The sequence below is a fragment of the Octopus bimaculoides genome, chromosome 9 (genome assembly GCF_001194135.2).
Source record: "Octopus bimaculoides isolate UCB-OBI-ISO-001 chromosome 9, ASM119413v2, whole genome shotgun sequence".
Lineage (NCBI taxonomy): Eukaryota > Metazoa > Mollusca > Cephalopoda > Octopoda > Octopodidae > Octopus > Octopus bimaculoides.
Window position 1 is genome coordinate 34,491,272 of NC_068989.1, and position 10,532 is coordinate 34,501,803.

Below are 10,532 nucleotides of genomic sequence, written 5' to 3' on the forward strand. Positions count from 1 at the left end.
ATTGGTACAATTCCCTGCTACCACTGTTCTTCCAGTCCGTCCAAGCTTGTTTCTTTTGTCTAATAGCCCCGTCTACCTCCTTGTTCCACCACCACGTTACTCTGGGTCGAGAGGGGACTTTACACCAGCCACAGATCTGGTCGGTGGCTCTCAACAGGTTGTCCCGCAGAAATCTCCAATTGTCTTCCACGTTGTATGATGCTATATCCCCTTCTATTTCGTCAAATGCTTCAAGTAACTTGTCTCTTTATGTCCTTCTCAATTTCTTTTAGGCATTCTTCTATGGCCTCCTCACTCACCATCTTGATTTTTTGTACTTTTAACAGATAGCATTCTGTATACCACCATTTTTCTATTTTTCATATCAGTGACATCTTCAGGATAGGGTCAACTTCAGCCTTGACCTCTCCTGCTGTATTAATTTACTGCTCTTCTTCAGTACTTCCATATCCATCATTACCTCCTCAACTTCCAGCAGGTTAACAGTGGCTGTACCACTTCCATGGCTTGCTACAGTAGTGTAGCTCCCGGCTTGAGCCTGCTCGGGTGCCTACACTACTTCCATAGTATTTGCACTATTTTCACCCATAAATGGGGGAGAAAACAAAACAAGGCAAACAGTACAACAATAAGTCAAAAATTTCAACAGTAGGTAAACCCGTTAGGGAGAACCCTCAACAAAAGACAACATGACTTATCTGAAACAGAATCACAAGTGATTTAACAGAGATTCAGGTGCATACGACACTGTTGTAGCTTTGAGGACTGACACTGCTTTCTTCATTGCTTTTCCAACTTCCTATATGGCTGAATGTGGGTTCACCACAGTTACACAGCTTCTTACTAAACAAAGAAACTGCCTGCAAATTACAAAACGAGATCTACAATTACTTCTAAGCAGCATGGAACTCTAGGTTTGAAAACAATTTTTTAGATTCATTTATTTTTCGTTTGAGTAATAGAAAAAGATTTTTAAAATGATCCCATGTATCATGGTGAGAGAAACAAATTCATAAATACGGTGTTGAATATGGTTTCACTATGGAAAAAAATGTTAATCGTCATTTAGCTGTTGTTTTTAGCACATCTCCACTGTAGGGATCTTTTTTAAAACCTTTTTCTATTTCTCAAATGAAAAATAAATGAATCTAAAAATTTTTTTTCAAACCTAGAATTCCATGCCGCTTAGAAGCAATTGTAGATGTCGTTTTGTAAAAAAATAATTTATGAATTTCTTTCTCTTCAAAAGTCCTCTCCCCACCTCCTCAGAAAAATTTTCCCCACGAATTTCTTTATGATCGTAATCTATGCCATTTGAAAGGTATTTATATGAAATTTCATTAAAAGATATACATTTTCCTAAAAGCTTCTTGACCACATAGCACCGCTAGGCTCTCTATCCCACTTACATGTACCCACTTGTGGAAACACCTCCAGCTGCTTCAAACAAATAAGGCCACCAGCTCTGACAAGGCCCCTTCCATTACACTTAAACAATGTGCCCCAGAACGTGTTCCTACACCCTCCAAACTCTTTAATATCTCACTCACAGCAGGGATATTCTCCAACATTTAGAGGCACACTCCAATGTGTGCAGTTTCAAAGGAAGGCAACTATTAACATCTCTAACATCACTAAGGTAGTGGAGATAGCCATCAGCAGACATTCTCTAGCAATTTGGATCTCTCTCTCTCTCTCTTTTCTGCAAAACCAGAACTGCTGCTGACCTACTCTCTTATGTCACTCACCAGTGAGCTCTCTTTTTAGAGAAGTTTGGTAAAAGCAGTGTTATTCTAGACATCAGCAAAGCCATGAATAGCAAGCAAATCTCTAATCAAAACTTCATATCTACAAACTCTGCTCATGTCTTGGATCAATAGCTTGTTATCTGACTGCTCTATCATAGCACATGTTGAGGGAATTCTTTCTGCCCCACTCTCATTCAACTGTGGTATTCTCCATGGTTTCTTATATCAATGATCTCTTCCAACAACTATTTAGCATCCACATACATCAAATGGCAAATGCCATTAATGGAGAGCTTGGGAGAATGCTCCAGTAGGGCCATATCAACCATGTCTCTCTTAGCAGCAAAACTCAGCTACTCTAAACAGGAGTGGTACTTAACTAGAACTCTTGAATATAATATCAGCTAGAGCTCTCGGAGTTACTCAATTTGGAAGGGCATTCAGCTGTAAAAATCCTGCTAAAACATTCATAGAAGTTTGGTGCAGGCTTCTGCCTGGCTGGCTCCTGTCAAACTATCCCACCCACACCAGCATGGAAGACAGATGTCAAACAATGATGATGATGCTATATATATATATATATATATATATATATATATATTTATACATATATAGGCACAGGCATGGCTGTGGTAAGAAGCAAACTTCCCAACCACATGATTCTGCATTCAGTCCCACTGCATGGCAAATGTCTTCTACTATAGCCTCAGGTTGACTAAAGCCTTGTGAAGGGAAACTGAAAGAAGCTCATCATATGCATATGTGTGTCTTTATATCTGTCTTTGTCCCCCATTCTCTGCTTGACACCTGGTGTTGGTGTGCTTACATTCCCAAGAGACTGATAAAATAAGTACTAGGCATAAAAAAAAAACAAGTCCTGGGGGTCGATTTGTTCAACTAAAACCCTTCGAGGTGGTGCCCCATCATGGTTGCAGTCAAAATGACTGAGACAAGTAAAAGATATATGCACATACATATGTATGCATTTAAGTGTGTATATATATATATATAAATATTTATATAAAGTTGTATATATATATATGATGATATACTCATGTGGGTGGGGTGAGCAGTGTTATTGTGTTCAGGACCTGATTTATAGGAGCGAAGGGGGAAATTGCCCCAGGTCCCCTTGGTAACCAGAGCCCCTGTTATGAAGGGTATAGCGCACTCAATACAGGGTGGTCCCACCTCCCAGGAAACTTGCATGAAGATGCTCTCTTTCAATATACAAACATATCTTATGTAATGGATTCTCTTTTTTGATAAATAATCTTAGATTTCTCCACGTTAGCAACACCAATTTATTCAATTAAAAAACAGTTTGTTACCCAGTACCAAAATCAGTTACAATTCCCAAGAGAAATGTAACTGATTCTGTATGTATGTATGTATGTATGCATGCATGCATTTATCTGTAAGTGTGTGTGAGAGAAAGAGAGACAGACAGAGAGTATGAATGTATTTAAATATAGAGATAAAGAGATTTATACAAAGAAGTTATTTATTGTCTCTAGTTCAAATTCTTTCTTTCAACACATAACTGGAAAATGATCTTGGATTGACCACATGCAATTAAAGACATGCACAAACATACACACACACACACACACAAACAAAAACACGCGCACACATATATTGCTACTTCTAAACTTCCTTATTTCAGTGAGGCATTAAAAACTTTGATCTTATTTTATGAAAGAAGTAAGTAAGGAATATGTAACCAAATTTAAATTTTGGATTTAGTTCTAATTATAAAATGACTAAACAGAACAGGTGGATACACATGGATGGAAGAGCTGCTGAAGAGGTTACAGATGTGTGACAAAAGATTTCCAGGTAATAGACAGGAGATAAAATAAGAACAATAATAAACAAGTGAAGAATGAATATATAGTGCATGTGTTTATTTGGTAAGAAAAAAAAATGACCATCCCAGAATACAACAATACTTGTTTCAACACATGGTTTCACATTAGGAAACTTGCAAAACAAATTCATAAATATATTTGTGCTTGTGCATCTTTAATTGCAAACAGTCTATCCAAGGTCACTGCTCAGTCATGCATTGAAAAGAATTTGAAGTAGAGACAATAACTTCTCTCTATCAATCTCTCTATATATTCATACTCTCTTTCACATACATACACACACACACACAGATACATACATACATTTTTAGGAGTGTTGTTGTTTTCCTTTTGTCTGTCATTGTCCCAAAAGCAGCTACAATTAATTTCCAAGGGAATTGTAGCTGCTTTAGGAGTGGGTGGCAAACTGTTTTTTAATTGAATGAATTGGTGTCAAAAAAAAAGAGGATCTATTACATTTTTAAAGATATGTTTGTTTATTGAAAGAGAGCCTCTGCATGCAAGATTGCTGGGAAGTGAGGCCTCCCTTTATTGAGTGCTGCATATTCTTCATAGCAGGGGTGCCCAATATCTATCAGGAGCCTATGGTAATTGCCCCCTTCGACTCCTTGTAAATCCGACCCTGGGGACACCTTTTCTTCACTTCTACTGTAGCTAAATAAACCTGATGTCTAGCTTCCCTTTTAGCTTTCTGATATGATTCTTTGCTACCCTCTCTTTTCCATTTTTTTCAAACCTGTCTCTTCTCTTATGGCCCTGTCAACATCACTGTTCCACCACCACACCACCCTTGGTCTGGCAGAGGCTTTGCTCCAACCAGTTGCCCTTAGTAAATTGTCCTCCTTACACACACACACACACACCAATCTTTATCAATTAACAAAAGGAATGTATAAATAATCAAATGGAAACACATTTTGCATACATTCAACATTTTATTCACCATAAGATTAAAAATCACAATGCTTAAATCACCAAAATAATTCTGTTGTACATTTGAAACTGTCTTAAGAAATAATTAAATATTCTAGACATTAAAATCATTTTGATTGGATCAAAATAAATAAATTGAGAATAGGATTACTTGAGTTTAATACAGAAATGAAATTGATTATATCTCTTGATAGTATAGCAAAGATATGTTATTGTGTCATATTTTCTTGGTCAACACTAAGTATGGCTAGTTTTCTGTCATAATCTTGCTAGATAGGTTTTAAATTTAAATTTTAAAAGAATAAGTAGTAAAACTTTGAGAGGTAAAAAAACCCAGATTCACACCAAGTTTTTTTAACATAAAATAGTTTGATCACACCTCCTAATTCACAGCCAACCTGAAGGCCTTCAGTTTGAACTAAACATATAATTTTCTTTAATTTCTGTTCATATCTATTTTTACAGGCTAATAATCTATGTTGGATGATTTCTGCAAATTTATATATTTGATATTTGTACATTGTTGGAGGTTACTGTTGAATATCTGTCTAATCACCACCCATTAGCAATGGGACCTATATGCTATTGAGGCACATTAAGGCAAGCTGAGTTATGTATCATGCCCAGGGACAAACACATTGGTCTATAAATAACATTTTATCTTGTGACCATATGGTTAGTAGATTATCTCACGTCTATGCAGTCAGTAGGTTATCAAGTTGAATTTGTAACCATTGTACTTTGTACTTCTTAAACAATGAAAGGTAAATGAAATATGAAATAACTGGATAAAAATACTGTAAATACATATGTATATACTATTTAAACCTATTTATTAGTTAATTATGGCTTGAAAACAAAGGAAAAACAAATGTAAAAACATGAAAATTTCTTTATAAATTGAGAAATAAGGAACGAATTTACCTTATAGCTAAAAGGAGGTTCGCAAAAACAGAAAATGAATTTATAATAAAGAACACAGAACATTGGTAAAGTATGATGATTCAACAAATAAAATGATGAAAATAACGAAAAAAAAATTCAACATTGAGTTTAATGGTTCAATACTCTGAATATTGAAGAATTTAGGAAGCCACTTCATTTCCAGTTCTCCTTAACCTAAAAATTAATAATGGTTTTAGCAAAGGCCTGCAATTTTAGGGGAAAGGGGTGTTGGTTATATCAACTCCAGTACTTGAATTGGACTCTATTTTACGAACTCCAAAAGGATGTAAGGCAAAAACTGACCTCAGCAGGATTTGAATGCAGAAATGTAAAGAACCATAAGAAATGCTGCAAAGCATTTTGTCTGATGCTTTAATATTCTGCCAGCTCACCACCTTATACTAAAAATGAATAAAGTTTGAAGAAAACATAACATACACAGATATTTTTTTTTATCAGAGGTGGCTTTTGTATTAATAAGCCAAAAGAGCAGTGAGTTTATACAAAACTAATTTAATTTTATTCTTTTATATATAAAGTTGTTCTGGATTTCACTTCATCTTTTTGATCATTTTGATAGTTGATATATAATGGGGCTGATTTAAAACTGCAAACTGGTAATGAACCTTACAAACATATGAGAAGATGAGCAACATGTATATGCACATATAAACAGAAATGAAAAACAAATAAAAACAATAATTCATTTCCATTTACTTTTCTAGAATCTTTAATCTTAAAAATTTTCCAAACTAACATACAAAAAAACAAAAAAAAAACAAAAGCAAAAAACCCCCAAAAACAAGAAGTTGAAAATAAAAGAAAGAAATATAGGGTAGAGATGAAGACTAACGCTGGTAAAAGAATATCTAGCTTTAATTGTTCTTTATATTGGTAACATTTCAAAATAGAAATTGTTTACTGAGGGAAAACATATATTCTCAATAACAAAAAGAAAAAAACAATTTTTGAATCCAAATGCAAATGGTCAGGGAGAAGTGAGGTAAAAGAGTAATGAAAGTAGTTTTATGTTTGTATGTCTGTCAGTCAGTCTTTGTTATGTGTGTCTGTCTGACCTTGTAATGTTTGCATGTCCATCTGTCTGCCTGGTCGTTTCTCTTCATTATGTTATTTATGTCCACGTGTTTGTCCTTGCTTTGTGTGTGTGTGTGTGTGTGTGTGTGTGTGTGTGTGTGTGTGTGTGTGTGTGTGTGTGTGTGTGTGTTTGTATGTTTGTTTGTCTTTATGTTTCCATGTCCATCTTTCTGTATGTCTGTCCTTTCTCCTTGTTATGTTTGTACAATTAAAACATCACAGTGGCATCACAGTGTGTCCTTGGGCAAGATATATCACTCTATCAAGAAGAGCTAAAACTCAACAGTTCCCAACTTCAGTTTATGTAAATATATAAAATTTCAGAATGATCCAAATTACACTAGCATGGGCAAAAAGTAAAACAAACTAGAAGAGGAAAACTTATATTGAATTATAATTTCTACAAGAAAATAAGGAATTTATATAAAATTTTGCAATGATGCAACAATTGAGATTCTTGCCATTTCAAGTCAGCACAGAATTTTCTAAAGATTATAAACATTTATGATTCTATTTTTATTTATCTATTTTTTTTATATTCTTATTAAGTTAAACAACAATTCACTGATATTTGAAACAACCATGAAAGAATACTATTTTCTTTTAAATAGTAGGAAAAAATCTTTATCTAACAGAAAAGATGTATTTCTAATATAGGTATACTATATAACTACTCACATACACAGTTAACAGACTGGTAAAATATTCAGAGCTATTCAGTGCATTTTCATTTTTATTTTACCTTTGGTAAAATTATTATAATTAAATATATATAGTTACAAATACATAAAGCTTAGAGCTATGTGAATTGCTTTACCTCAGCAACCATTGTTCCTGGAAAATCTATTTGGAAGTAATGTTGAATTTATTTTTTTAATAAATAGCAAATTTTCTAAGCCACCCAAGTCTGATGTCTTATGTCTATTTTCGTTCATTTTCATCTTCACATTTTCTCTTTTAAATATTTTATTTATATATTTGAATATATTTCCACCTCCTAATTTCTCATTTCCACTATATGCTTTTGATACAAAAACTCTTCAATCACCATGATTACTATGATACTGATATGATTGTACTCTACAAATGTTTATAAATATATCCAGCTGGAAAACACTCTAATTAGCATGGAACTTCAACTCATGGTAAAATATTAACATTTATTTGCGATTTTATAAATGTATTAGATAAATATTACTATTCTTATCTACTACAATTAGCCTTATTTTTGTTTACAAATTATGTGTGTGTTTAAGTATAGGTCTCATGTTAGCTTTCACAACTGAGTGTTTCACTAGTTTGATCATACATACTATATTCAATGTTTTATAGTCTAAGTGGTTATGGCTTCTACAGAGATCTGAAACCTTAATGCAATCCTTCTACACACACACACACACTATGCTATGGTTCATAAGCTACAAAAAATAATAAAAATAAACAGTTTTTAATTTTTATTTAAATGAATTCACTTCATTTTTGATTGCCCTCTATATAAATTTTGGGAAAAATAAAATTACAAATAAACTAATTTTAGATATGAGAATAGAAAAATTAATTTTAAAAAAAGAACTAAGTAGTTGAGTGTATGAAATAATGATGTAAAGAATGCTTATGATTTATTACTAAATTTTTCAAAATCCCCTTACAAGAGACTATATATTTTGAGTATTTTTGTAAGAAATGGAGAGTTTACATATAACAGACACAGCACTCATTAATGAGACAATATGTAAAAGAGAAAACCTAACTAGATCTTGGCAATTATCTTTGTATCAATAAATATTTGGTATCATAGCTTTTCTGTTAGGGTAGGCAAATTTCCCACAAATTGCAAAATTACAAATTTCTCAATGAATGGTAAAATTAGACTGATTTTAGTCAGTGGGTATCATTAAGAATAGAACGACCAGAACAACTTCTTTTCGGCACTTTTCTATTCTATTTGGCAGGTAAATTTCACTAAATTTCTACAGATGTATTTATATATAAAGAAAAAACGAAATGAACAATGAAAAACCACTGTATCCTTATTTTATTTCGAATAAGGGAAAATATATATAAAGAGAAAAATATATGTATATATCTATTTGTTTTTTTAATTAAAATGAGAGAGAAATTCAGTTGAAAAAATATAGCCCTTTAATAGTATAAAGGAGTCGATGTATTGAAATGATAGGCACTGTCAAATGAAGGGAATAAGTTAGGAAAATAGAGGAAATTTATGAGGAAAATTAAAGTACAAGGAAAAAAAAAACCAAAGCTAAAATTTTGAGGAAGAAAATATCAACAATCAGAAGACACATAAATAAAACCCTATTAAAGAATACTTCTGGTATGTGTAGGTTATTAAGATTGGGGAAGGCTGGGGTGGGGTGGGGGAGAGGAGAACACAGTAAAAAATGGACATGACTCAATACATAACCAATTTAGGATGTATTGATAATCCCATTGAAAACAAGAAAACAGTAGAAAAGATTAGGTCCATCCTATATAGGGGCAAGTTTATCAATATAGGAACAAACACAACATAATTAGAATTAAAGACAAAGAAATATTAAGGTATTTGAAATTGTATTCAGGAATGTTGTATTACTAAAATATCAATTTAATCTAAATTATTGTTTATCAGAAATAAACAAAGGAAAATAATAATAAAATTATTTCATTTAGATATTGCATTTTGTTTGAAATTTCAATTAAGTAAAATGAGAATTTTTCATTTAATAAAATTATCATCTTAAAAAAAACTATTATAGAGCTTTATATTCTGTTGAACTGTAATCAGGTAGTTAATATAATTGATTCTAAAATGGTTACTTATATATTCCAAGAAAAATGAAAATAATTGGCAACATATTGGTTATGTATTTTCAACAAGTCCCAGCCTTCCATTCGATTCAGTCGTTGTGACCCTGCCTACACAGCTAGTTCAAGAGAGTAGGGGACACTTAACGCCCCATCTCCATATTACAATCGTTGTGATCCTGCCTCTACTGACAACAATGGTACCAATACCATCTAGATAGGGTGGTAAGGTGTTTGCTGTTTATCCTGCCTCCATCATATTTGGCCAGCTTTATGCAGATACAGAGGATAACAATATTATGGAAGAAGTTATTAGCTAAATATCAAAAAGAAGAGTGAGAGAAGAGATATATAAATGATACACAGATCAGCCAAGATCAATAATTTTTTTAGTTTTTTTTTTACATTTTAATTAAATAAAATATCATGAAAAAAAAGAAAAAGAAAGAAACACTAACAACATTATGAAAGTATTGTGGAGACTGAATTAAAATTTCTTGCAGATTGAGAGAAGTGAAATGAGAATATGTTCACATACTTTTCAAAAGAAACCATGAAGTGAAGTGAAAATACTCCAACTGGGAATCAAAATTAGGTTGCAGAACTTACTGTATTATCCCACTAAAGGCAACTAAAAATACAAAACTTAGTTTTCGATAACTAACTACTTATATTGAAGTCCAAATATCTTAGTTTTTATCTAGAATTAGTGCAAGTATATGTGTGTGTGTGTGTGTGTGTGTGCACACGCGCACATGGGCTTGTGTTTTGAGAGATTTAAACTAAAGTTACTCATGCCAAACAGTAAAAACGGGTTTAAGATGGAAAATACTTTATTGATTTGAAAACTATTGACAACAATAGCACAATTTACTACATAGATAAATTTAGATGACCTAGTTAATACAATTACATTGTGGAAAAGTCGTATTAACCATTTAAATACATCTGCTATTCTCATTTTATTTCTCAATACTACTATCACTAGAAAAATGAATACAAACTGTTTGTCTGTGCTTAAATGGCAAAAATGACAAACACAATGCAATTATTTCCATTTCAAGAATGGATCAAGTCACTTGCTAACCAAGTACAACTCTCTCTATATATATAGATATATAAATATATATAT